Consider the following 25,858-nt stretch of genomic DNA (forward strand, 5'->3'; position numbering starts at 1 on the left):
TTCTCCCTTATGAATCCAGCTGATGAAGAGAGTGATAAAGTGGCTCGGGGGGCACCTGGCATGCAGCCAAAGTGAACCCAACACAATGTGCTGCTAAGGCACAGGAATTGCTGCTCCTCAGGCAGGCCCATAGCCAGAAGAGTTCTGGTTTATTATACCAGAGCATGCAAGTGGTAGGTGAGTGAAATACCTAAGTATCTACTGCAAGAATACTGTCAGAAGACAGCCTGTCCAGCAAGCCCACGAATGCACTGGTGAGGCGATTTTTGACATGGAAGAACAGGGAAATAATGAGAGGAATGAGCTTTTTGAAAATACCTCTAAGCAACAGAGAATTAAGAGATGAGCATTAGCACAGAATGGCAGGGTTTAAAATGCTTGGAGTGAGATACTTTAGGGCCAAAAAGGAGAAAAGCATGGGAACAAACTGAAATGTGCTTAAAAAGGGACATGTGGTGTAAGAAGGTAGAAATCTTTAAGTAGCATTCAAAGGCAAACAAACAAAACCCTTAGTGTGCCACTGAGCATAACAAAAAGCTACTTGCTGGAGATGCCAACACTGAACACAGACTTTCAGATTTCCTAGATGGATCTTTTGCTTATTTCCAGTGACCCAAATATTCACAGGATGTAGACAAGCTGGGCATTTTGAAGGGAATCTCAATAGCTTGTGGCTATATTTGTGTTATACTTCCACAGGGGTTTCTCCTTAGTCCAGTACCAGCCAATATTTCTATCATTAGTAACTGGAAGTCTAGGAAAAAAGTATTATTACATTTATATATAGCTGTGTGGGGAAGGACTTCCAGCGTGCTGAATACCTGATTGGTATCCAAACTGGACTATGCTAGACTAGAATAGAAATGTCCTCATATAAAATGTTCTAATAAATACAGTGTGCTCAATGTAAAACTTTTTATGGCACCAAGTTTCATAAAGTTGGGCTGCTGTTGTTGTTGTTGTTGCCAGCACTGTAAGTTCTCACAAACAGATGAGACTAACATCTGCCCAAAACAACAGAGAGGTACCTGGGCTGCTCCCATTCAGTGGGAAAAATAGACTTGTGAAGTCTTTTTCAGGCAGGTAATTTGTTTTGGCTTCAATCATATAGTTATGGACAGATGAAGGGAGTAAAGCTGCTGAGTTGTTCTTTGTGTGCCAGCATTATCCTTACAGACTTTGCAGAGTTCTGCTAAACATAATAAACAACTCAAACTTTTCCCAACGTCAGTCCTTCAGGCACAAATGGTTCATTAGTATAGCAGCATTTACCTTCATCAGACATCTATGAAGCCTGCCTTGGTCTCACAGCAGGGCCTTTGCATTTCTTCTACCCTGCCAGGATTTCAATCTGTTAGAGGCTAACAGAACTGATTTATTTTTATTCTGAGTTTCAGGCTTCTATCTCACAGGCTTCTCTAGCTTACTGTTCCAATTTATAGATGAATTTGCTGCTTGTAAGCAGTCAAAGAACACTATTGGAGAACTCTATGACTAAAATTAACAGCCACATCTGATGTCAAACATTGCTGTTGATTCGCCCACAACAGATGGATTTCCCAGTTTCCTTCTCACACAGAGGATTTACAGCAGTACCTTGCCCTGCCCATGGTTGCTGTATGCCTCCTCTGAGTCTGGTTTAGTGTTACAATTGACTGTCTGCCTTTTGGTTTTTGAAATACATCACCTGTTTGACTACACACTGAAGTGAAGTCTTTCTGCCTCACACTGTCTCATGTGTGGTTATGAGGTATAATACTTTTCTGCTATACAGAACCCCAAATTTTGGCTCTTGCCTTTGAATACCTCACGTGCTCTTTCAGTCTTACACAATTTGGGCTCATCCAATTTACACCTGCCCTTCAAGGATTTGGATTTCTTTTATGTCTGGATACAGATTTGATGTTATCTCTAATTTGATCTTGGGCTGATGTTGGATCTTTTCTCAGCAGCTGTAGAATTTGCAGTCATTACACTTCAGAGCTCTCTCTTCTAGATAAGACATTGAATTCTCTGTGTTTTGCCTGCACTCAGCAATGTTTCACTAACTACTAATATTAAGCTTCAGAGCGATTCCTTGAAACAAAAAGCATTCCTTCGAGAGGCAGTGCCTTTTGTGTGCTCAAAATCAGAACTCAATGGTGTTCAGCTATTAGGTGCAGTTGTGGGGATTATAGAAGCAGAAATGGAGACAATGAATCATCTTGCTGGAATCCCCAATGTAGCCAGTGTGAGACAAATATATTTTAAACCCTCTCTTTTTCTATTTATTTCTGTTTTTCTTCCAAATAATATGGTCTGCTCCAGTCTTAGAGATCTTCATTTAAAGGGTTCCCTATCAGAGGCCTGCAGCTTACTGGGAAGTCACCCTGCACTGAGATTTTGTGTATTAATGTTCTGGTTTGGCAGGTGTTACTGCAGGAACAAAAGTTATATTGGAATAGCTGCAGTCCTGGGTTTATGACTCAATGAAGAAGGTGAGAAGGAATGAAAGGCAAGGCAAGGAGAAAGACAGACATAAAGACATGATCCTCTGACAGTACAGGGCTGCTGTTCAGTAGTACCCTGCCAGTGACACTGCCATTTAGATTTCCCAAGATACTTGTTAACATCTCATACCATGACATCTTAAAAGGTATCATTACAGTTTATCATGTTGTGATTTGTAGATAAATAGTGTGTGATGGACATTTTTAGGGAGATCATAATGACCTTGGTGTCAATGGAAAATCACAGACCTTTCATCTGTATATTCTCTGACATAAACAAGACTTAAGGACAAAACAAGATGGGGAAATGTAAATGGTTAAGTGGAATAAGATAAAAACCTACATGGAGATTTGATCTTTTAATAACACCCTTCTTGATAAAGGACTCTTTCACGTGTGTGTGTGTGTGTGCTCAAACATCTGGGACAGACACAGCAGAATAGATCACTAAAGGTGATCAATAGGTTGAACTTGTGCCATTCTCCAGTCAAGATGTTTACTTATTTGTTCATCAGACCATATCCTTCTCTCCATTCAAGTAACTTGGAATTTCTCTTTATTCTTATTTTACATCCATTGTCCTGCATGTCAAACTTTTTCTAAGGATACTTTGACAAGTAACTGGCTTTAGTGTTTCCTTTTCCACCTTTCATCCCTTGAGAAGGCTCCTGTGTAGAGCCTTCTATTACACATGCTGTTGCTCTTGAAGAGGTACTCTGGTAACATGCATCCTAACAGTACTGTAGGCATTTGAGATAAATAATGACTTAATTGATCATTTTATGTTTATAGAAGTCTATAAAGTTTAAGCATTCTATGGACCTCCAATGCTTCCAGCTTCACCATGTCCTACTCTGAGTTCAGTGGAGGGAAGCACAGAATTTGTTCACAAGCTGCACGTCACAAGGCTGAGACAGCCACTTTAATGAGCATTGACTGCCTTCATTTCGTGTTTTCTGGAGCACTAAACTGGCTTTAGCACCAACTCTTGGGGAACAATTTGTTACACCTAAGCTTTGTCATAAGAGCAGGTTCACTGCCCTCGTTGGACATATCACATAATCTTTAAAAATGTTAGTCTTAGAGAGCACCAATAGGACCAAAAAGCATGAGTGCCTGGTTGAGATGGGCTCTTCAGCCAGACTGAAAAAACCAAACAACTGCCCTGGAAAACTATGGATTCTTTTACTGGTCACTTAAAATGAGGCTTTGCACTTTGGAGAAGGATGTGTGTACCTGCGTTGATGCAAGTCTGACTGAGGGTGAGCAAAGTTATCTCCTCTTTTGTCTACCTTTCACCTCTTTAGGTAGTGCTGTTAGTGTCTCTTGCTTTATCAAATGCCAAAGAAGATGTTGCAAGAAGGCAGAATGAAAAACAAGAGGCAGCAGTTCAAACGCTGAGGGATGTGGACAAAGCCAGTGGTGACAGATAAACAAAGGAGGAGTTCCAGGAAGCAAATGAATGAAAGAGCCTTTTGAAACATAGGCAAGGGGGTGGGGGTGTGCTCTGCCCATGATTCCCACTTCCATGCTTCATTCTATTCAATTCCATTTCTACTGTGGAAAAGTACTCTGAACCCCTTGCCTCAGACAACAACCCCTGTAGAAACTGATTAAAAATTATCCCTTATTAGTTTTATATTCCATTAAATACTTTAAAGTCACTTCCCAGACATCAGCTATCTGAATCTAAACAATCTATGCGGTAAAATGCAAACAAGGGATTTTCAACCCACTGACTGCTTGTAAGGGACTCACAAAAGCTAACTGAAAAAGAAAGCAGGCTTGCTGCCAAGGGGTGCAAATTTGTCATCCAACAACCTGCACTGGAAAAATATTTAGAGCTCTGCATGCAGAGGGGAAAAAAAAAGAATGAAAGTCATAGCTGACCCCAGCAGAAGTAGCATTTGTCTTTTTACCCCGTTAGGGGCATATTCTTTTTACTTATTATTCCAGGTTCTTTGTGAAGTGCCAATAGCTGTACTTGACATTGTACAATATTCATACAGCCTCTAGAGAAAAGAACACGCATTTAAAAGGAGAGAGTTGCAAAATAGACACTGTGCCTGAGAAGCACAAAGGAAGCTATGAGTAGGAGGGCTGGCATTTGTCCCCTTTTTTAATCTCTTCTGGACATCATTAAAAAAAAAGGGGGCGGGATGGAGGCCTTGGTTTTGAAGCTTTATAATACCGTCTTTTAGAAAAGATGGCAAGCGAGTCTCTATGTCCTGGGTCTGGAGGAAACCTGTGCCTCGATTTGCATTGTTAATGGTGAGTAACCATGCAGACACCGTTGCAGTACCCGGCTGCGTCCACTAGAGGGGTCAGTTGTTCCTGCATGATAAATGCTTACCCAGAGGACTGCTAAGTGAGGAGCCTCGCAGTGCTACCTGCTAGGTGACACTTTCCCCCCCATCTCTAATAAAGAAGCAAGCAAGAAATTAGTTGCCTTAGTAGCAAATGAACAGACAGCTCCTGGACTTGCATACACTGCTTGTTTCACAAAGCCCACAGGAAGGTTCTGTGGCTGGTGGATTGTGCTGCTATTCAGAGTGGCAACTAGAGCTTGATTTCAGGATACACTCTAAGCTTAGAGCCTCTTCCTCCTATGGAGCTGAACTACTTATTAATGGGGTAAATTGGAAGATCTGCTGAATGAACTGTGATATTAAAGGCAGGACCTGGAGGATGCTACTTTAAAGGAGATTTACCTGGCTCCAGAAGCAGCCCTGCAGAAATCAAGGTGAATAAAGTAGGAGCAGTCTGGCTGAAAATCTGCACATGCAATAGCTCCCCAGGATGTCACAGCTGGAAAACAGTTCTGATCGTTTTTAACTTACAGGATTTTAAGTGATGTTGTTTGCCTTCAGAAGACTATCAAATAACCCTTAGCTTATAATTATAGCTTTGCTTTGAGACACACTAAGTTTTAAAGCAGCCTGCCAGACAGAGACATGATAAGAGTCCCTGCCTTTGTATTGGGGGGGAAAAAAAAGAAAAGAAACAAGTGGGATATGGGCCCAGATTTCCTCTGTCTGTTCCCTCGGCTTTTCCTAATCTGTTCTCAACTGGGCACCTGCTGTAGCAAATGAAAAAGCACTGGAGGAAGAGGAAATGGAAATGCTGCAGTACAAAGTATGGTTAATAATATTTATTAATGCATGCAGAGAACTATTAAATTAAAAAAATTAATGGAGGTCAAAAGCCAGCTTCTAATTCTCTTCAGGCAAAAGAAAGAATTTATTAAAGGCAGAAAAGGTATCCACAGAGAAACTTTCCCCATTTGCTTTATGTGCATGAGATATAGACATCATCTTGACATTCAGTTGATGAAAGAGAAGAAAAGAAACTAAAATTAACACTCAGGCAAGTTAACATTACCCACGTTACGGGAGGGGGGACAAAACCGCAGCACAGTGGGTTTGACAGAGGCTGTTCCAGAGATCTGTTAAAGTTTGCAATGAGCCCTTTCCTTAGAAATCCTTTTGCAGAACCTGCTTTCATCATACCATATCTTCAGCACAGATAATCTTGGCATGGCATGATTTTACACACTGCAGCTAGCTGAAAATCTGAAGAAAGGATACCCAGATCTTCTGGCTGTGTGGATCTGACACCAAAAATCGGAGCACAGAGGACGAGAGTCAGAAGCGTGCATCAGGCATGCCTTTTGTTACTGCAGGCACTCTCCTCTGCTGACAAAAATATTTGTTTAAATGTTCCCATCAGGGTGAGGTTCAGGTGCAGTTGATCAAATCACCTAAACTGATAACTACAATAAATTCCCAGAAAGCATCTCAAGTATTTTTTACTTTTCTGTGTGCTGGAAACATGAGGCTCAGCATGGTTCCCCTGCCCAATCTGCATGAGGGCAGAAACAGGAATATGATTTGAAGGAGTTGCTACATTCTATGGAGAGAGTTTGCAGGAGGAAACAAAAAATGGGAAGAAAAAAGAAGGAAAAGAGAAAATATCTTCTGGAAGTGTCACTGTTCTGCTGCCACTGAAGCCAATTGCAAACCTCCATAGTGTTCTCAGAGATGTGCATAAGGAAAACATAAAGGCTGGGCGCTGCTTGGATCTTGTCTAAGCTTCTGGAAGAAGGATGTGTAGAGGCTCTGGACAGGACACTCTGCAGAGAGGTGAATTTCACCCTGGCAACAAATCAGAACCCTAGTCTCAAACACAGAGTGGTTTGGGGTGTTTTTCCATGTAGCCTTCCTGGAATAAGCTGTTTGTGTCTCACCAGTCTTGTTAAAATCTGACATTATTTCCCCTGATATTAAGCCCCAATTTATCATTTACTCAAGACTGCAGAAGGTTTCATCCTGGGAGTAGGTTTTTTCCTTTATCCATTTCCTTAAAAAAAATAATTATCCTTTGATAGCAGTTTGCTGTGATCAGAGGTGTTCCTGGTTTCATGAATACAGAGGAAGACAAGGATCTTGCAGTCTAATTATAATTACAAACGATTAAATGTGAGACCTCAGACTAGGGGCAGACCTTTAATAGGCAAGAAACAATACTGGCACAAAACAGAAGGAACTGCAAGGAGTGCTCCAAGTTCAGTTGTATAAAATTCACATGACTGAAGAGCAGGTCTAGCATTTTAACTTCCTGGTTTGGCTTGTATTCTTTTACAAGTTATCTTTTATGTCCAGAAGGATAATATCTGCATTCATTACCTTGCAATTTCTTTAGCAGGACCTTTTGTCTCAAGCTCAGCACCTTGCTAGAACAGTTACACAGCTCCTGCCCTGGCACTTCAGAGGGTAGAAGGAATATTTCACCACATAAACATCTTGTATAGGTGTATGAACTCCCCCCCACCCCTTCAGCCTGCAATAACCTCACTCAAAAATACTGAACTGAAGCTATTATCTAGCTAATGAGCACACAAAGATTATCTGAAGAGGCATTCTTAACAGGTTCCCTGCAAATGTTGTAATCCAATCTGTTGTGAAAATATTACAGCTGGACTGAGAGGGAATGTGTGTATTGTACCTGAAGATAAAGCCAGAGTGTCAGCCTGGATGTACTGTGTAGTTCCATTCCTTCCTCAGCTGAAGCAGCTGCCCATAACATTTCTTTGGCAGTCCCTTCCAGCCCAGAGGGCAGGTTCCTCCTGTGGGTACATCCCAACTGTCCTTTATCAGGGGAGTGGTGACATCAAAAGTCTTCTTCAAGGTTTTAGCTACACACCTCTAAAACACCTCTGCACACTGGTCTCTTCCTGTTGACCTTTTATTATCTGTCTAGGCTGGCAGACTAGGAAGAGTTTCCCAGGTTAATAACCCCTTGCATTTGGTTTTTAATTCTCTCTCTCCTCTATAGTTTCTGAGCTGATGATACTTGTCTATATAGTTTTGCAATCCTATGTTCTTTAAAGTTAGGTTCACTATCTAATACACAGAAGGAACTCCAGCATTTAAAAATGATTTTCAAGTGTTTCATAGAATGGGTTAGGTTGGAAGGGACCTCCAAAGGTCATCAAGTCCAACTCCCCTGCAGCGAGCAGGGACATCCTCCACTAGACCAGGCTGCTCAGAGCCTTGTTGAACCTGACCTTGAATATGTCCAGGGATGGGGCCTCAACCACCATGCTGGGCAACCTATTCTAGTGTGCCACCACCCTGGCTTTCTCTGGGATAGTTTCATTGGGGTTCTAAGTTGCATTGACTGAATGAAGCCAAAAGTGAAGCCTTCCCACTTCTGAATGAATCCCATCTCTCTGAACTCCCTGTCCTCACACATGCACACAGAGACCCACCCTGGCTTTCGTGTCTGAAATTGCTGGCTGGTTTGTTTTGTGTTGGCTTTTTTCCCCATCAGCTACTGGTAAATGAGTGTTATTAATGTCAGATCAAATGCTTTCCTCTCTCTTACTAAATTGGATTGCCTGTGACAATAGGCTCGTGGAAATTTCATCTGTTTCATTTCTTTTTCATGGTAGAGTCCTTTATTGCATTAGCATTTCTCATACAGGGAATGAGTTACCAGGTTAATTAGATATTTTTGTTGTGACAGTTTAGTTGCCTTCATCTGAATTTTGGCATGGCCTAAATGCTACACATGTCCTCCTTTTGTTCTCCAGCATTAGACTTCTGTATTCCTCTCATGTGTCAATTAGCTCTTCCTGCACTTTGCAGGTAGGCAGCACCTGAGAAGGGCAAGTGCCCAGGAATAAAGTGAGTTTGTGATACTCTTTACCCCTCTTTGCAAAAATGGCTGCTTAGTGTTACTTGCAGCTCTGCACCCTGCTACTTACATAAATGGCCTAATTATAGAGCAGTGATGATTATTGTTGAATATCTAACATTTCCCACTAAATGGAATGAACTTAAAGTCTCAGATCAAACAGAATTATATACCAACTCCAAGGTAAATGCTAGACTCTATAGGTGAAGCTAAGCAGAAGCATCAGATATACCTATTAATTAACATCACTGTATTGAGTTCTGTTACTTTTACTTCATGTTAAATTCTGCTTAGTGCAGAGATTTAAATACTTACACCTCTGAAAATGATATCTTAATGTAAACCACCACAAAACAGCCCTCCCCAAGACATGCCCAACCATCCCAGGTGAATGGTAAGATCATGGAGCTTCAGCCTTTGTTTGTCTCTCCTTTGCAATGATTGGCAATTCACACTCAGCACATTAGGGTTTGCTAGGCAAAAGTGAAATTCTTTCCTTTCATAAGAAATCACAGAAATAATCAGGCATGCAACTGCTACAGTTTGAAGGGGGAACTTTAGCCTAGATCCTGACTGAGAAGACTGAAAGTAAAATAAATTTGCCATTGGATGCAAAAGGAAAATAAGGGTAAGGTCTATATAATCCATTGGATTGCTAATGGCATTTAGAGCAGAGGCATAAACAGTTCTCTCTCTCTATTTTCTTCTTCTTTCACTTCTGCTTGCAACTTTCCCCTCTCTCTTTCTCATGGCCTTGCCAGGGTATCTCTGGTTTGACTACTGTGTGAGGTAAGGGGAAGGAGGGAGGGAGTGGGGGAGGAGGCGAATGGGTTCCCTGGATGTATCCAGGGGGGTCTGAGGAGTTGCTGTGTTGTTTATAACTTGTGAAGAGAGAGAGAGTGTGTACATAGATTGTATATTCTGTACATATTCATTGCATTTCATATTTCTAGACTGTAGTTTGCTTGTAAATAGAGCTTCATTTGCTTCCCTCTTCCCTCTTTGCTTACCCCTTCCTTTGGGGGGTAAGCCTCTCATTAGTGTGTGTGGGGGGGGGGTAATTTCAACCTACCACAACAACCTTCCTGCTGCACCACAGCCAAAGAGGCAGACACATCAAGCTGAGCATACAAGCAATGGTGAAAAACAAACTGTAGGATGCTGTCTCTATGTACCTGTTTGATGAAACATTGGTTGAAATATGTTTATTTAGCCTGTTGGATTTGTTTATACACATATGTATATTTATATATTTTTTTCATAGAAAATGGCTGCAATTTCAGCAGGAAAAACCAGAACAGAGGTTTTAATAAATTGCATTGTTCAAATGTAATCTTACAGGCAAAGTCCTCTAAGGTATTTAATAAAGTAGGCCAGAGAACTCTCCTTTGTGGATAAAACTCTGTTGCAAGTTCCAAGCTGTTGGTGAGATAGATCTATTACATTATTAGCTCTGGGGTAAGGTTTCCCAGTGCTCCTAAAATATGCTCAATTTAAATTCTCTATTATATCACCCCGTCTGAATAATTTTATATCTATATTTTACTTTTAAATGCTTAGCTGACTCATGTGTTTTAAAGAATTATAAACATCTTTAAAAAAAAATATACAACTTTATGTTACCTTTCTTGGGTTTTATTGCATTTAACTGGAGAAAGAGGAGGAGCAAGGCCAAGGTTAAAACCGGAGGTTGCACTATATTTACATTTTGTTCAATACCAGCACTTAAGAACAGAGGCTAAGCATTTAAAAATAGGCTGAAGGGAATGAAGAGATTTAGAGGGGAATGCCTGGCTGTCTTAGAAACTACCAGGTGAGTCATAGCCCTGCCGATGCAATGAGCTCGGGGCAGGGCAATCGGTACAATTTAGCTCGGGGCAGGGAGACTGCAAAATACAGAGACAGAGCAGGGCTGCCTTTCGATTGTGTTAAGAAATCCTCCCCACCCTGAGAGGCATCTACAGAACCTCCCCAGACCTCTGTAGATCAATACAGGATGCTGGCACCGACAAGCAGATTTCTGTGGCAGCAGCAGGACTGTCAAGGGCAGAAGTGGTCAGTAGCTCAGGACACTGCCTCCAAGTCATCCATCTGCACCTCTTCTGTACCAGAGGGTATGGACAGGGCAGGCTGTTCTGCATGACCATGTTCCTATACTCCTGCAGAACATGTAACACTAGTATGTGCTCTCAGAAACCACTTAGTAAATGATTTATGTTGCTTGTCCCCCAAAAAAGCAAGAGAAGGCACACGTAGTTGTGCCAAACAGCCCCCAATCTAAGTCGGTCTCATAAATTTGTAGGCTTGGCTTCAGGAAATTTTTAAAAATGAAGTATTTTCCTTCCAATAAAGATGGATTTGATGCTGATGGAAGTGGCACTGGCTCTGACAGAGGAAGCTTTTCTCCTTCAGTACTTTCAATGTGAAGTATTCCCACAGAGACTATTTTTTTTCAGGTGAAACTCCGACCTGGGTAGAGTAAACTAAGGCAAGTGTGGTATTTGATGTTAGAAAGGGCTATAACTAAATTTAGCATCCTGGCCAAAGCTGAGCTCGGGTAAGAATGCTGCTTCCCTACCAAAGCTAACTCTCACTCTCAAAGACACTTCATCTATTGGTCTGCACTGAATTATTCCAGCTTAGTGCCCAAGGATGGCTACGTTTTTGCTTCAAATAAGCAAACAAAAGGCTAAGAGCTGAAACACATGTTCAGACTGGAAAGCAAAATGGCATTGGGAAAAAACCCAAACCCAACTTCCCCCCAAACCCACCCAAATCTTAGCATCTTGTTTAACAGCTGCCTACATCTAGGCTCTTGACTCCTGTTTAATGTGAGTTCCTTCAGGACTGCTTCCAACCTTCAAGTCCAAAATGACCCCTGCTTTCTAAGTCTTTATTGAATGGAATAAAGGGCATCAGATACTTGAGAAGAAATTATAAGTTCTCTCTGTGCCTTATACTTTATGTTGTTATCACATCATAATTTTTCATTTCCTGGGGCTGCTAGAGTTTAATTCCCTTTCTTTTCTCTTCCCCCCCCCCCCCCCCCCCTTTGTTTCAAGGGGCTCATTCCCCACAGGCAGTGCCAACATCGAGTCAAAGTGTCATTCCAGCCCACAGAGTCACACATTCTCAACTGGTAGGTGGGTCTGGTTGTCTCATTACCTTTTGACACTTACATTGTCTCCTTTGGCACCTAGGTACAATAAGTTGGGCATTTCAATATCTGCTTATCCTCAGTTTAGACCTGTTTCAAAAATACAAAAGAACCTTAAGTGATCTGTCCACAGCATTGAAATACCAACTTTAGTGGGCACTTTGAAAACTCAAAGGCTTTACAAGATGAATAGCAAACTGTGGATGACAGCTCCTGTGGAGCCATTATTGAGTAGCAGCAGTGATGACTGCATTGCTTTGGATTTAGATAAAAGACTCCATACAAGACAAATGGTAGGAGGACATCAAACAAGACTGTGTCCATGTGGTGACAGAAGCAATCCAATTGAAGAAGCTGTTGATTTCCCCAAGGCAACTTACTATTTCTTCCTGAGTAATTTATACTAAGGAACTAAAGATTGTATATTCATCTTCTATTTACACTTTCCCCTAAAAATGCTGCTGCCAGTTGTCAAGCACAAGACTTGCTTAAGCTGTCCTCTGGAAATGCCATGGCCAGAACTTGTTAATTATTTTGCATCTGTGTTTTCTTTAGCCACAATATCGCTGCGTGTAAAGGTTATAGACCGAGAGTTACAATCGATACTGATCAGATAAAGAGATTAGTCAGCAAATCAATAACATACATACCAACAGGAAGCACTGTGCACTCAGGACAGCAGTGAATACAAAGGGTACAGATAAACATCGTCACCTTTATTTAGATGAAAGCTGATTCTAGAGCACTTCCACTGTCTCATTAATAATGTACAAACCTTTTGGAGTCTTAGTTTGCTATACAAGCATAATGTAGATCTTCAGTATGCTTCAAGATGTGACATAAAATGGCTTTGTACAAAGCCATCAGATTTGGAGGTTACTGGCAGCTATACAAGCTGTACCATGGAAATGATACAGAATGTTTATTTAACCTCTTGAAGAGTCCTACAACAGCATTTGAGTCTTCCTGTCATTCCCACTTACTGTGCCTTACTGCTTTGCAACTTTCAGTAGACCTAGAGCTCTCAAACCAGCTTGGTTAGAAACAAGATAAAGAGGGAGGTGTATCCTATGGGCATGTCAGATGGTCCAGTTGGGAATGGCCATTTGGCCCAAAGGGCTGAACAACTTTTCCTGAGCAGAACTGCCTGAAGTGCAGAGAACGCTGCCAGTGGTGTGCCAGCACACACTGGTTCACTCCACAGATCCACTGTCATTTGTCTGACAGAACTCTAACAGAGGCAAAGTCTCTTAGAGAACAAGCACAGATGAAGGTTAGCATTTAGTTGACTGTAGCTTCTTGAAAGGGCACATTGTGAGCATTTTATGGATGGGAAGAGATTAAACATACAGGTGTGCATAGAAGCTCAGATGTTTTTTCTATCTTCCCTCCTTATACCCTGTTTCATACCACTTCACAACTTCCCATGCTTCCTTTCTATGTTGGATCAGATCTAGTTGCCATGCACCTATTTTCTGCTGTTCCCCAAAATGTTTCAGCATGGTTTTATCTCTGCCTGTCTTTCTCTCCTTGCTTACTAACACCTTTCCTTTACCAGGCCCATCTTGTTAAGCCAAGTGTAGGTTGAAGTGTGATTAAAACAAACAACACTCAAAGAATATGTCTGTAGAAGAATAGAATCAAAAAGGTTGGAAAAGACCTGAGAGATCATCAAGTCCAATCTATTCCCTAATACCCAACACCTCATGACTCACTAAACCATGGCTCCAAGTGTGACATCCAAACCTTTTTTGAACACCTCCAGGGACAGTGTCTCCTCCACCTCCCTGGGCAGCACATCCAATGGCCAATTACTCTTTCTGCGAAGAACTTTCTGCTCACCTTTAGCCTAAACTTCCCCTGGCACAGCTTGAGACTGTGTCCTCTTGTTCTGGTGCTGGTTGCCTGGGAGAAGAGACCAACCCCCCCACCTGTCCACAACTTCCTTTCAGGTGGTTGTAGAGAGCTGTGGAGTCCCTCTTTTCTTGACCCTTCTGCTTCTCCCTCTCACACAACCTGCCTGGCAGACTGGCCAGGGTCAGCTGTTGTGTGAAATTTTTCCTGGGGTGCCCCCTTGCCAGGAGGCACAGCCCAAAATCTCTCCTCACCCTGCTGCAGCATTTGCTGTTCTTGATGAAAATTTAATCTCAACGCCCAAGGATCTAATTCCCTAAACCCATACCCGGTTTCAAATAACATTAGCACAGAAGGAGCCTTTAGCCTGTCATCCTCTCACGATGAGAAAAAAGACTCTCAAATCTGAAGAGTTTTAGGAAAAAGCCCTGAGCAGCAAATTTTTTGCATAATCAAGAAACAGATCCCCTCCACCCCACCTTGAAATGCTTGACTAATTTAATGTGTGCCTGTGAGTCTCTGAACTCCTCGCAGTGACGGTGGTCCCGGGAGGAATTATCCGCATCTGCTCCTTCCCTTCCAGGATACTATGAGCAATATAGCAGAGGATCTAAAAGCTAAGTTTGTTGCGAGCAGATTCATTGAAAAAGAACAGGTTTCAATAAGCTAAACTTAAAAATAGCTTCAATAGTGTCTAATCTGTGATTCCTGCTTGGCACTGATAATTAGGACTAAAAAAACCCACCCGACTAACGTGATTGATCTTGGTGAAAAGAGTTTTGTTTTGTTCTCTTGAAGCCATCCTCAGAATTCTGCTTTGCATGATTACTCACAGCATTTTCCCCCTTTGTTTTTCCTTTTCAGAGCTGAGTTTGCCCAAGACTCATAACCAGCAAGTGCAATTGCCAGCCTAGGGATAAGGGCCAAATGAAATTATTCCTTCTTTTTCCCCCAGGTCCTAAGGAGAGCAAGGCTTCCTTTCTCATGGCAGAGTTTTTACTTTTAATGATCTCCTTCTGGCTGACATGGGCAATACTTTGCCTCCAGTCGGAGGGCAGGGCGTGCAGCACCTTCCCAGCTCTTCCCTTGGTGAGCCAGTTGGAGAATGAGGACCAGAAACACCTCCTGAAAATGTAGCATTAGTACATATGGCTCCCCCAGCCTCATCTGTACTTATGGCTGCTCAGCATCTCAAAAGAGCAGACCATGACAGCAACCTTCTATGCCTTGTAGTCAAACACTAGAGACCTTCAGACTCAAGCTGTTTCTCCCCTTGTAGGAAATTCCACATGCAGAACATCATCTGTGGGGAACAGTGTGGTTTTCCTTAGCAGCCACACGTGTACTCCTCCTTGAATACGAGGAACTGTAAAGTGAATGGAAACAGGAACCCTCTGAATCCTTGTTCAAGTAATCACTTGAAAAGCATCAGTATGTTTCATTGCCTACTGCAGAGGAATCCACGTCCTTGTCCTCCCCTTTTCATTACTCATCTTGTTGGCAAAATTATTTTTCTTCCTAGAGTAAATTTCTGAAGTGGAGTTTGTCTTTTGGATTCTTTCTTCCCACGGGCTCTTACCTGGTGAAGTTCTTCTGATGGGACTCTGAGGAACCTGATCTAGTTGGGGATGTCCCTGATTACTGCATCAGGGGTTGGGTGAGCTGAGCTCTAGAGGTCCCTTCCAAAGCAGTGCGTTCTGTGATTGCATGATGCAAAGCACTGAGCAGGAACTCCCTGGTAGTGACAGGCTGCAATTCCTCTGCAGCTTCCTCTAGGGAAAAACAAAAACAAACCAACCAAAACAAACAAAAACCAAATCAAACCAAGCCCAAATCCTACAAACAAAAACCCACCTCAAAGCCAGTGTCAAATACAGGTCTCAAAAGCAAGTGTTGATTCCACAGTACAAAGTCACTTTAAATCCTCTAGTCCCTCGTTTCCCCTCCCCGAGAGGAATCAAGCCAAACAGAGAATAGCTTACACTGTCAAGACCTGGGAGCTTGTTGTAAGAATAACTAGTTCTTGACATTTGAAATTACTCTGGTTCAAACATTTTTTGATCTGTCTTATTAGCCCCGTGTCTTGAGAAATAAAAATATGATAATCAGAAAGTACATAATTGGGTTCAGGGTATTCTGTGGTCACCCTCGTTGGCTCTGGAGATAAAGGCACTTTGAAAGATTACGCAGGGATATCTGGAATTTATTCTGCACTGCCTGTGAAACTGCAGATCTTTGTCCTTAATTATGCCAGCTATCAGTCTCACACCTATAGTTAACCATTCTGTCCTGAGGAGTCTCTTCTGATACGTTTTATTGTTCCACCGGCACGTGGATGCTGAGACATTGATTGCTGCTGACACAGAGGCTACTTCAAATCCCCTCGACTGCTGTTTTACAGCACCACGTCTCCATCGCCTCCGGGCTCGGAGGGGCCGGCCCCTGCAGGTGCAGCCACGCTTCCCCAAGCCTTATGAGCTGGGAGATGCAGTTTTGCAAGGGGGTTGGGCAGACATACCTGTGAGCTATCCAACCCGCACAACTTCTAATGAAGTGTTTTGGGGGGCAGCGCTGCACGGCCAGGCTAGCCCTGTGCAGCCCTGGAGCCTGCAAGCTGACAGCAGCGCCCACTCCCCACTGCCCAGCCCACCGCCTGCTCTTTAAACCTCCAGCAGGACCCTTGCTGCAGCAATGAATCACAAGCAGAGGGCTTTCCACAAGCTGAGTTTATTGAGCTGTATTATAGGAAAATATCGCTCAGGCAGCCCTACTGCAGCCAAAACAATCTGTCATTTTTAATTCTTTCTGTCACCTCATTAGGTATATAGCTAGGGTGACAGTAAAAAAAAAACCACACTAACAAACCAACCAAAAAAAAAACCAACCCACCAACAGCAAAACCCAGAAGACAGTTTCCACAACTCCTGCTCAGGCTTGAGCATAAATATCAGGGCACCATAAGATTCATTGTCCAAACATATGTGACTTGCTGCTGTATATAACAAAGTGACATGCAGAATGGTCTCAACAGGCATATAAAGCAATTAAAAATAACTGTGCTTCAAAGCATTGTACTACAGTGTAAAAGGTCATCCCTATAAACATGAAAAAGATGGCTGTGTTTTTTTTCCCCACAGACACACAAATACTCATCTAGAGGTTCCAGCCTCAAAAGATAAGCTTAGACAAAAACCCCTCTGAAAATATGCCATGTCCTGTGCCCCCTCCCTCAGACTTTATCTTTCCACCAACTCTATGTCAGAAGGCAGCATTGTACACAGTATTTCCCCCATGTGTACAGATGATAGTGAAGGAAATCCCAGCTAAGTTTCTGTGAAAATTAAACTATCTTTCCCCACCCCCCTTCCTCCCCAAGCTTCCTTGTTTTCCCATTCACACATTAAAGCTGCATTCATTGAAGCTGCACAGAGTATGTTTTGAGGGCCCTGATAATTTTTGCAGTAACACTCTTGAGTTTGTGATAATAATGTTTATGCACAGATGTAAAGAATGTGCTGACAGATTAAAGCAGAGCTGGCCAGTGTTTGCACAGTGTTCATTTTTGTTTAAAGGGAGGGGAAAAAAAAAGAGAAAGAAAGGGAAAGAAAGAAAAATGTTGTACGCCTGGCTACGAGCAAACACCTTTACAGAAGTGGAAGCAATTCGGTGTACTGCTGCTCCCTAAACCCACTCTGGATTAAAGCAAAAAGGCAGGTTATGGGCACATCAGAGATTCACAAGATGTTATTTTTACTGAAATTGGAGAGTTCATGTAAAAATACTCTCTGGTGAGGAGCAGAGTCTCACCCAGTCAGTGGGTGGAGGTCAGCTCAGGTGGGCTGAATTTCCCTTTGGAAAGTCAAGTCTTTCTCCATAGCCTGTAGAAGGAGCCCAGGGTAAACATACTCCTTAGCTCCTAGCTTAGCAAGTCTCCATGAAGTGGCTTAAGTTTCATCTCTGTTTATTTAGCTTCAAAGTTTAGCTTAAAGGAGTGTGTTAAAGCAGAAAAGTTAAGTGCTATGCTTGGCAGTGGGAGCTGCTCTAGAAAGAAAATCAAAGTCACCTCTAATAGAGATAAGTCTGCTTAGGGGAACATATGGGAGCTCTCCCATATATTCAAGACTCAACAATGGTAGTAGGTGCTGAATACCATTGAAAAACAAGCCATAAACCAACATGAAAATCTATTTTAATTGCTCCTGATACACATTTTAAAGATTGATATCTCCTAACTTATATTACAAAGAGGGCTTCTAAGGTGGTGCTGTTTGGGACATGCAAAGAATGAATTGTGTGATGCCAACAGAAAAGGTGCTGAGGTAGCTGGTAATTGACAGAGTTAATGAAGTATGTTAAGCAGGTACAATATAGATGAAGTTGTCCCCTGCAGGGTGATTGGCCACTGGGGAAATAATGTGACAGTTGTCTTTGTATTAGAATAATGTGGTACTCCTCCTTTGCCAGATCCTATCTGCAACCAGAGATGAAAGAGATACTGCAAGGATACCCAGGTCTTCCTCCAGCAAACACTGAGCTTGAAGCTGGCAGGTAAAGGACAAGATGAAGAGAGGGTAAGGAGGGTACTGGCTATCTGTAAAGAAGTTGGGCTATTTCCTGCACGAATTAGCCATTATTGAAAAGTAATAACTTGGCACTGTTTTCTGTAATCCACTCTGACACATTACAGTGAACTGTGGTGCTGCCTGGGGACGAATGAGAACAGAACTTGAACTGCCAATTTTTTCTGCAAGTTGATTCTTTTTAGATATTGTTTTAATAATTAACTAACCAGCTCCCAAGCAGTACAGTGGATTTTGAGAGTAAAGGATGTTTCTGAGAGTAACGTAGGTTTTCTGTTATTATCTCAGTCTATTGTGTGTGAATATTGCCATTGAAGCAGCAGGGGAAATGTCAAATGGAAATAGAGCTCAACCTCTCAATTATTCCAAGCTGTGTGGTCAGCACTGGTTCCAAAAGAGGCATGTAGGGTAATGAAAGATCATTGATAGCATCAGTTTGGTGTCTAAATAGTCTAATGTGCTATTCCAGCATTGTTTTTATTAAGAGTATCTCAGAGGAGTAGTTAGCCAATTAGTAGTTCCTTGGCCATCAGATCTCCACATATCCTGAAACTCTGACAGTATTCTCATGCCATAGACACTTGAAAATTGAAATTATTGAAGTTGTGGATGGTAATATTTCCTTGGGTGATCCTTATCTGCTCATAATGAAAGTGAGTTCGTTGTCATTGGAGCTTTGAGCTTTTCTGTGTGGTTTTAGCCTCATCTTATAAATCCAAGGCAAATAATAAAAGATTTGCCAACAAATATCCTCTAAAAGATGTCCTTCAAACAGAGGCACCAAAGAAGATTAACCAAGAGTTGTTCTAAGGGTTCTCAAGGGTAGTGATATTTAGAGAGAGATGTGACACTTAGCAAAAATCAAGGAAGAGAACCAAAGAAAATATTTCCAAGCACCACATGACAAACCATCTTCCAACCTTCAAAGTAAAATAATTGGGAAAGATTTAATGGAAACATTTGTTGATTGTAGGCTTTAGCCTTACAGGAATCACCATCTCTTTCCTCTCTCTCTCTGTTGCACTGGCAAGATCTGTACAGCTATTTGTTATTATGTTGTCAAGAACAACAGCCTGGACATGAGAACATTTTCAACTTACTGTGGGAGTTTTAAAATCACTCCCTTTCAATTTATTACAGACCACAGTTTTAAAAACATTTTTGTGTCCAAAGAATCTCAGGTGATGCCATTAAGACAGCATAAAATACCACAAAATACCAGGAGATCAAACCAACTAGCAATTACCTGACACATTTTTCTGGTATCTACCCAGATTTGCCTTTTGGGAGTGCTAACTCAGTAAATAATCACTGTACATAAACAAAGTATTGGCTATAACTCTCTAAAGAACTTAAAATCATCTTCAAAGTGTTTTGCTGTGTTTGACAAAATGCACTTTGGGGATGTACTAATGGACAAAGCTAAAGATCCAGCGAGGGGGAACTTGATCCATTTGAAAGAGAGCAGAAGGCTGAAGGAAGCAAATGTAAAAATATGCTGGTACTCACTCAAAAAGTGCTGACTTCCTCCTGCAGGTCATCTCACCAGACCACCTTGTACCACAAAATAGTGTAATTAAAAAGTGCTGATGCCCTGTGCTAGCAAGACTTCTCTCTTTTCAACCCTTGTTTAGGACTGACTGAGACAGAACACATTACACGTGGGGTAGTAAATTTGTATCTCAGAGACTGCCTTAAAAACAAAAGGCACCATCAAACTCCATAAAAGTCAGGTCCACCAGAGCACTCCTAATCTGTTAGTCATAATTAATACACTCTGAAATTACATTTTCTATCTCAGGGCTTTGTTACAAATACTCACAAACACAGCTGTAACTGACTGCAACTGACACAACTGAAAATGGCCTGTGCAGGCATGAGGCATCCAGCGTGCTCAGACTGACACTGTATCCTGTACAATGGAGAGAAAATTGCCCAGTATGATGAGCATTTCACAAAGTCCAGCCAGAAAGAGGATAGGCATCTCCCCTTCTTTTCATCTTCTTGGCAAATAGACTACCTTTTATAAATCTCTACAGTGGTATTTGAAGGGCAGCAAGTCTGGGCTGGTCATGAGGAATTAATTGAACATACAGGGGGATTGTGCTGTGTGCAACAACTCAATTAACTTACTTGTTAAATAGATAAGGGCACTTGAGTGTAAAGTTGTGTAGGAACCTGTTTGTTAAATGGGTATTGCTACTTATCTATAGGATACAGTCTAAGGCCTGGGTAAATAATGAGCATCTGAAGCATGCAGGAATCTGAGCCGTGTAACAGGGGAGACAGAGTGGCAAACGCCTGCTCTTCCTCCTGCTTCAGATGCTCTCATCTGTTTGACAGAATTTGAAAGAGAAGAAGATGTTTTCTCAGATTTGAAGCACTGCTGGCCACAGCTATGCAGAGGAGGAACCAACTGTGTTCTGATGAAAATCTCTGACTCTGTTATCCTATAAAATCTGGGAAGGGTTGGTCATGGCTTGAGATTTATTTGTTTGGGGGCTGTTATTTTGGTGTTCTTTTTCCTTCTCCTTCTCTTTCTCCAGTTAATAACCCTTCAGATCACTGCTGAGCCAAGAACTGAGCTATCAAATATATTTCTCAAAAGAACCAACAGCTTCATACCCTCCCAACAAGCTACATTTTGGCCTGTTCTTCCATTCTAGAAGTTTTCCTTACATCAGTTGCTTCCTTAACAACAGGGATAACTGAGCTTGAAAGGGTTTTGCTCTGAAATGTCAACATTGTTCACTTTCTTTGCTCTTCATTTCAGCATTTTGGCCTGGATTTCACATCTTGGTCTGTGAGAATCATAAATCATGGGGAATAGATACATAGAAAATGAAAGAGTGTGGTCCATCTACTTAGTTTTCAAGGAACTTTTTCTCTACAGCTCCCCAGCTGTCAGCTCCAAGCTTTTGCCCAATAATTTATTTTCATTTTTAAAGAAAGCTTAGACCAAGATACAAAAATATTGCCAAAACCCAGTTTAACAAATCACTGCACTCTCTGGTGTTCCCCACAGTTTGAAAAGGCCATGTTCTGATCTGGAGTTCTGCTTAGCAATGTCTCGTTTTAATTAAAAGCAAATGATTACAGAATGTAAAGTCTGCATGTTTCACTTTGGTTCTCCCTTGGTACCTACCATCTTATAAATACAGTGGCATCTCTCTGAACGTGAGACAGCCTCTAACCTCGTGCAGGATTCATAAAATCCTGCCCATATGTCATGTGGCTGCCACCTCTACCTCCTCATGGGACACAAAGTCCTGGCAACCACTTCAGAAAGCTTCTTTCTTTTTCTTGCTTTCTTTCTGTCCTTCTGTCTGTCTTTCTGTCTTTCTTAAAGGTTTATCACATAAAAGCAAAGCTTTACATTGTTTAAAGCATCATCTGAGATTCTTCTTAAAGGATAAAACCTTTCCTTAGTGCTTAGACCAGGCTTCTCAGATGAACGCTGAGACACAAAGTGCAAGAAAAGGAAGAAGGCTTCTCTCTGTAGATCGTAAGAAAGGCATTGCTCCCGCTTCAGAAATAACATTGGTTTATTGCCTTCTACACGCTATCTTCAAGTGAAAAAGGTCAGGGAAGTGTTGCAAAGTCATTGGGGCAGAATTTTCTTCATCTGGAGCTGGAAAATGCCTTTGCAGAGGATGGAGGATGCTTGTTGGGAGGCCCTTTCCAATAGGTGGTACAGTAGCAGGAGATCTCCATCCCACAATGTGAATTCTCCAGGGAGGGTGGTACAGATTTCACTGAAGCCATCAGAGCTGCCCCCAGCTCCCTTAGATCTGTTTGCAGGACTGATGGTTGCAGTTTGGCTGCTATTTTTGCAGTGGTCTGAGATACTTCCCTCTATGGGGCCACGGCCATCTTTTATGTTTCTGCATGTGCAAGCAAGGCAAGCGGAGTGGAAAAGGAAAGCTTCTCTGTCAAGTGGAAACAGAGGGAAACATTGCTAACAGTGCACTTCAATAAGCCATCCTTAAACATACAAGTTCATCAGCTAACCTTGGGCATGAAATTAGTAAGCAAATTACACTGTAAGTGTAACTGAATACTAAATCAGATGACCACATGCCAGCCTCCACCCCGCCTAGTGCTTTTTGTACTGCAGCTCCTACACAGTGATGTCTCTGCTCTTGTGTATCTCCTGCTGAACAGATGAAAGTACCAGATGGGTAAATGCCATCAGTCCCTTGCTTAAGCCACCAATTCTTCCAATTCTCTATTTGCAATTAGTTTGCCATTACCATAGCTGTGAGGGAAGCCCTGTTGTGATGTGTTGTCTCAGTAGATAGACAGAGACAGTCCTCAGCCCAAAATCTTGCTCTCAAAGCTTTGGAGACATGCTGCTGACTTTGTTCCACATACAAGAACCAAAGCTATGGATGAGTAAGAGGTGTACTGACTTATGCAAGTATTGAGGTACTTCATTCTCTCTTACACTGAGAGGCTTTGCAATAGCAGCCACCAATGACACCACCAAACTTGAGATGCTTTGTTTAAAGGCCACCTTGCTTGTAAGCTCACTGGATAGTGATGTACAGAGGGTCAGCTCCAGCAGGTGACTGTACAGAGAGCACTCTGAGCAGAGGGGTGCTTCACTTACCTTTCTGGTGTCAGCCTAAATTAGTCCTGCAAGTACTGTATTCAAGATCTGACAAATAGTTGGTATCAAAGAGAAGCCACTTCCCTCTTTCTCTTCCCCTCTAGCAGATCAGCTCCTTGTGTCATATGGCTTCTTTGTGTAACTTTACCTAGAGTTTTCTAACTGTGCTGATGCCATCAGCAGTGTGTAGGTATCAGTATTTGGATTACTGTTAATATGCATACATTTCAATAAAATTAATTTAGCCTAAGAATGAACACACCTTTTATACAAGATATAGCAATTTTTAGCAATGTATTGATTTAATGTACTTAGTTCAGTGAAAAATCTGTTGGTTTAAGCTATCTGCCATTAGTTTCAATTAAAATATATTGATCAGAGTAAATGTTGGTTAGATTAAGTGTTGCCTGACTGTGAAAAAAAAAATATTTGCTTAAGCAAAAATTGTATGAGTATTTAGCCATGTGTTTTAGACTGGGGACTCTTCCAGCTACAGCAGAGCTGTTTAGGTATCAATACATTTCTTTAAACATAAATGAAAATATCCTTCCTGAAATGAAAAGAAAAAAAAGCTGATTCCAGTAATATTGGGACTAGCATGCATATTAATTCAAGTAGCATTGTTTTTGAAAGAGTAAGCATTCAGGCAGGCATCATGTAGCTTGAAAACCCTGCAGACTCCAGCCCTTTGGGAGGGAAACCAGGTTTTCCCATGGAAAGATTTTCTTCTTCGCCACAAAGCTAAGGCTTCCTGGTGTCCTCTGAAATTAATTTTGTTAGTGATAAAATAATTTTGGTAGCCTTTGGTAGGAGGGCAGCACAGATGCAAGGCAGGCCATGCAGCTGTTTCGAAGTACCATGCATACCTTATTCATGGGATTCATTTCAGTTCAAGGCATAAAGATATATCTGTCTAAATAAACCAGCGTGCGAGCAACGAGGCTGGCACGCTGATCTTTTATTAGTTCCATAAAGACTGGAATCCCTTGGGACTCTGATCCACATGCAGCAGAGTGTCTTCACCTCATGATAAAAGACCACCTTGCCTGCCTGCCTCTGTCCTCAGGTACCTGCACTTGCACCCAGATGGCAGCTCCCTGGCATGGCCAGCCAGCTAGCAGGCTGGATCTATCCCACCGTGGTTTGTTTACAGCCATGCAACCACTCAGCTCTGGGATTCAGGTTAAGGAACTCCGGATATCTGGGGTGCTAGCTGTGCATCTATTCTCCAAAGACATCCCTGCTGTCCAGCTGCAGTTTACACTAAAGCTGATCATTTTAGACACGTGGTGTTTATTTTCATCTCCTGTATTCAGGTGAAAATAAAATCTGCAGCAGAACACCCCTAGAGGGTTCCTTAAAACATCCTTGATGGTTTGTCTAGAGGAAAGGTGCTGCTCAGCCTCCCTTTTTTGTTGGTGTGTGGATGCATAGGGAGAAAAAAATCTTGCATTCAGGGGTGTTTGTACTTGCCACCTGTCCTATACTACAATGGCACGTTTTGTCTGCTAGAACTGCATTGACTGTGACAGGGCATCTGGATACATACAGCATTCACAAGCACCAGGAGACTGACAAGTAAAAGCAGCAGCACAAGAGTCAAGCAGTGTCGATGGGTGGCAAGGGGAGCAGACAGTGCTTGTAGCAGCAGGGCAGAGTTTGGGGGGATCACAGGTCAGGCAGGCAGACCCCATGCAGTTCTGGGGAGCCCATGAGGAACAGACAGGCACACAAATAATATGTAAGGGCAAATTGTCAGTGCAGTGTGTGGGAAACATACAACCTCCACTAGCTCTAGAGGGGTTCACAAAGCCACATCCCCACGTCCTGTATGGCAAATCTCCCTCTGCCTGTCAAAAATGGACAGCAGTTGAATTATCAACAGATATTGACTTCTGAAGGAAAGAAGCAACAAGTAATGACTAAAATTACAAAGAGGTTCCCAGAGGAGCAAGGATTGTTAAACCCAAACTTTGAAACTCTTGAGGGGAAAAAATAATATCTATATAAAAAATATTTGGTAGTAGAAGCTGAGAATTCTGTGTTCCCAAGGTCTGTGACTATGAAAAAGGGCACTGAATCTTGAAGTCTCAGGATCAGTTTGTGAATACCAGGAGTGAAGTATCCAGCTATCCTGTTAATGACTCGGGCAGCTATCAAATTCTTATGTTTCACAGCAGATAATTCCCACTAGAGAAGAAATAGATGGAAGTGTTGGTTTGCCTTTTTGAGGATGATCCTAGGTGCAGAGAATCTGCAAAGCCCTTTTTCTGAGCACAGTAGATTTTAAGTAACCATGGGTAATTTATTTGATTATGGCTCTACTAACAGGACTTCACTGAGCAGCTCTTTCCTTTCAGCCATTACCTGCTTCAGGCTCCCATTTGGGCTACAGGTTACATGTAAATAGTCCCTGGGTTTATTGTTTCCTTTACTTAGAAAGACAAATATAGTCACTGTTCTCATTTTACCAATCTTTTGCTTGTTATTTAGGGATGTGGGGAAAAAAAGATCTCTTTAGCTGTGTGGGCAGTGATTCCTACAGTTTCAGCTAGCTGTTCCCAGTCAAATGTGATTTTAGACTTCCTTTAGGTGAAGAATGCCTGCTCTCTGTCTTTTACAAGGTTTTATTTAAATCCTGGGGTAAGTGTAGTTGAACTCCACTACCGTGCCCTTGCATAGCAGAATTAGAAACTCATGCCTGAAAATGTGATGTGTGTGAACTTTCACATCAGGACAGACCTCTCAGACTGTAGGTCACACAGCAATTACAACAGCCATTATCATCCAAAAGCAAAAACTATGCAAGTGTGAAAATGAGAGAAGAAATCCAGGTGCATTCCTACACAGCAATGTATGGATCAGTGAGCAAGTCTTGGGGCAAGACAGGGCATGAAAATCCACCACAGCACTGAGCAGTCAGCATCATACATGGAACTTGATTATCAGTTGCTAAGCCAAAGTAAGC

This window comes from Melanerpes formicivorus, unplaced genomic scaffold (assembly GCF_026170545.1).
Source record: "Melanerpes formicivorus ecotype bairdi unplaced genomic scaffold, bMelFor1.0.p_v2 SCAF_18, whole genome shotgun sequence".
Lineage (NCBI taxonomy): Eukaryota > Metazoa > Chordata > Aves > Piciformes > Picidae > Melanerpes > Melanerpes formicivorus.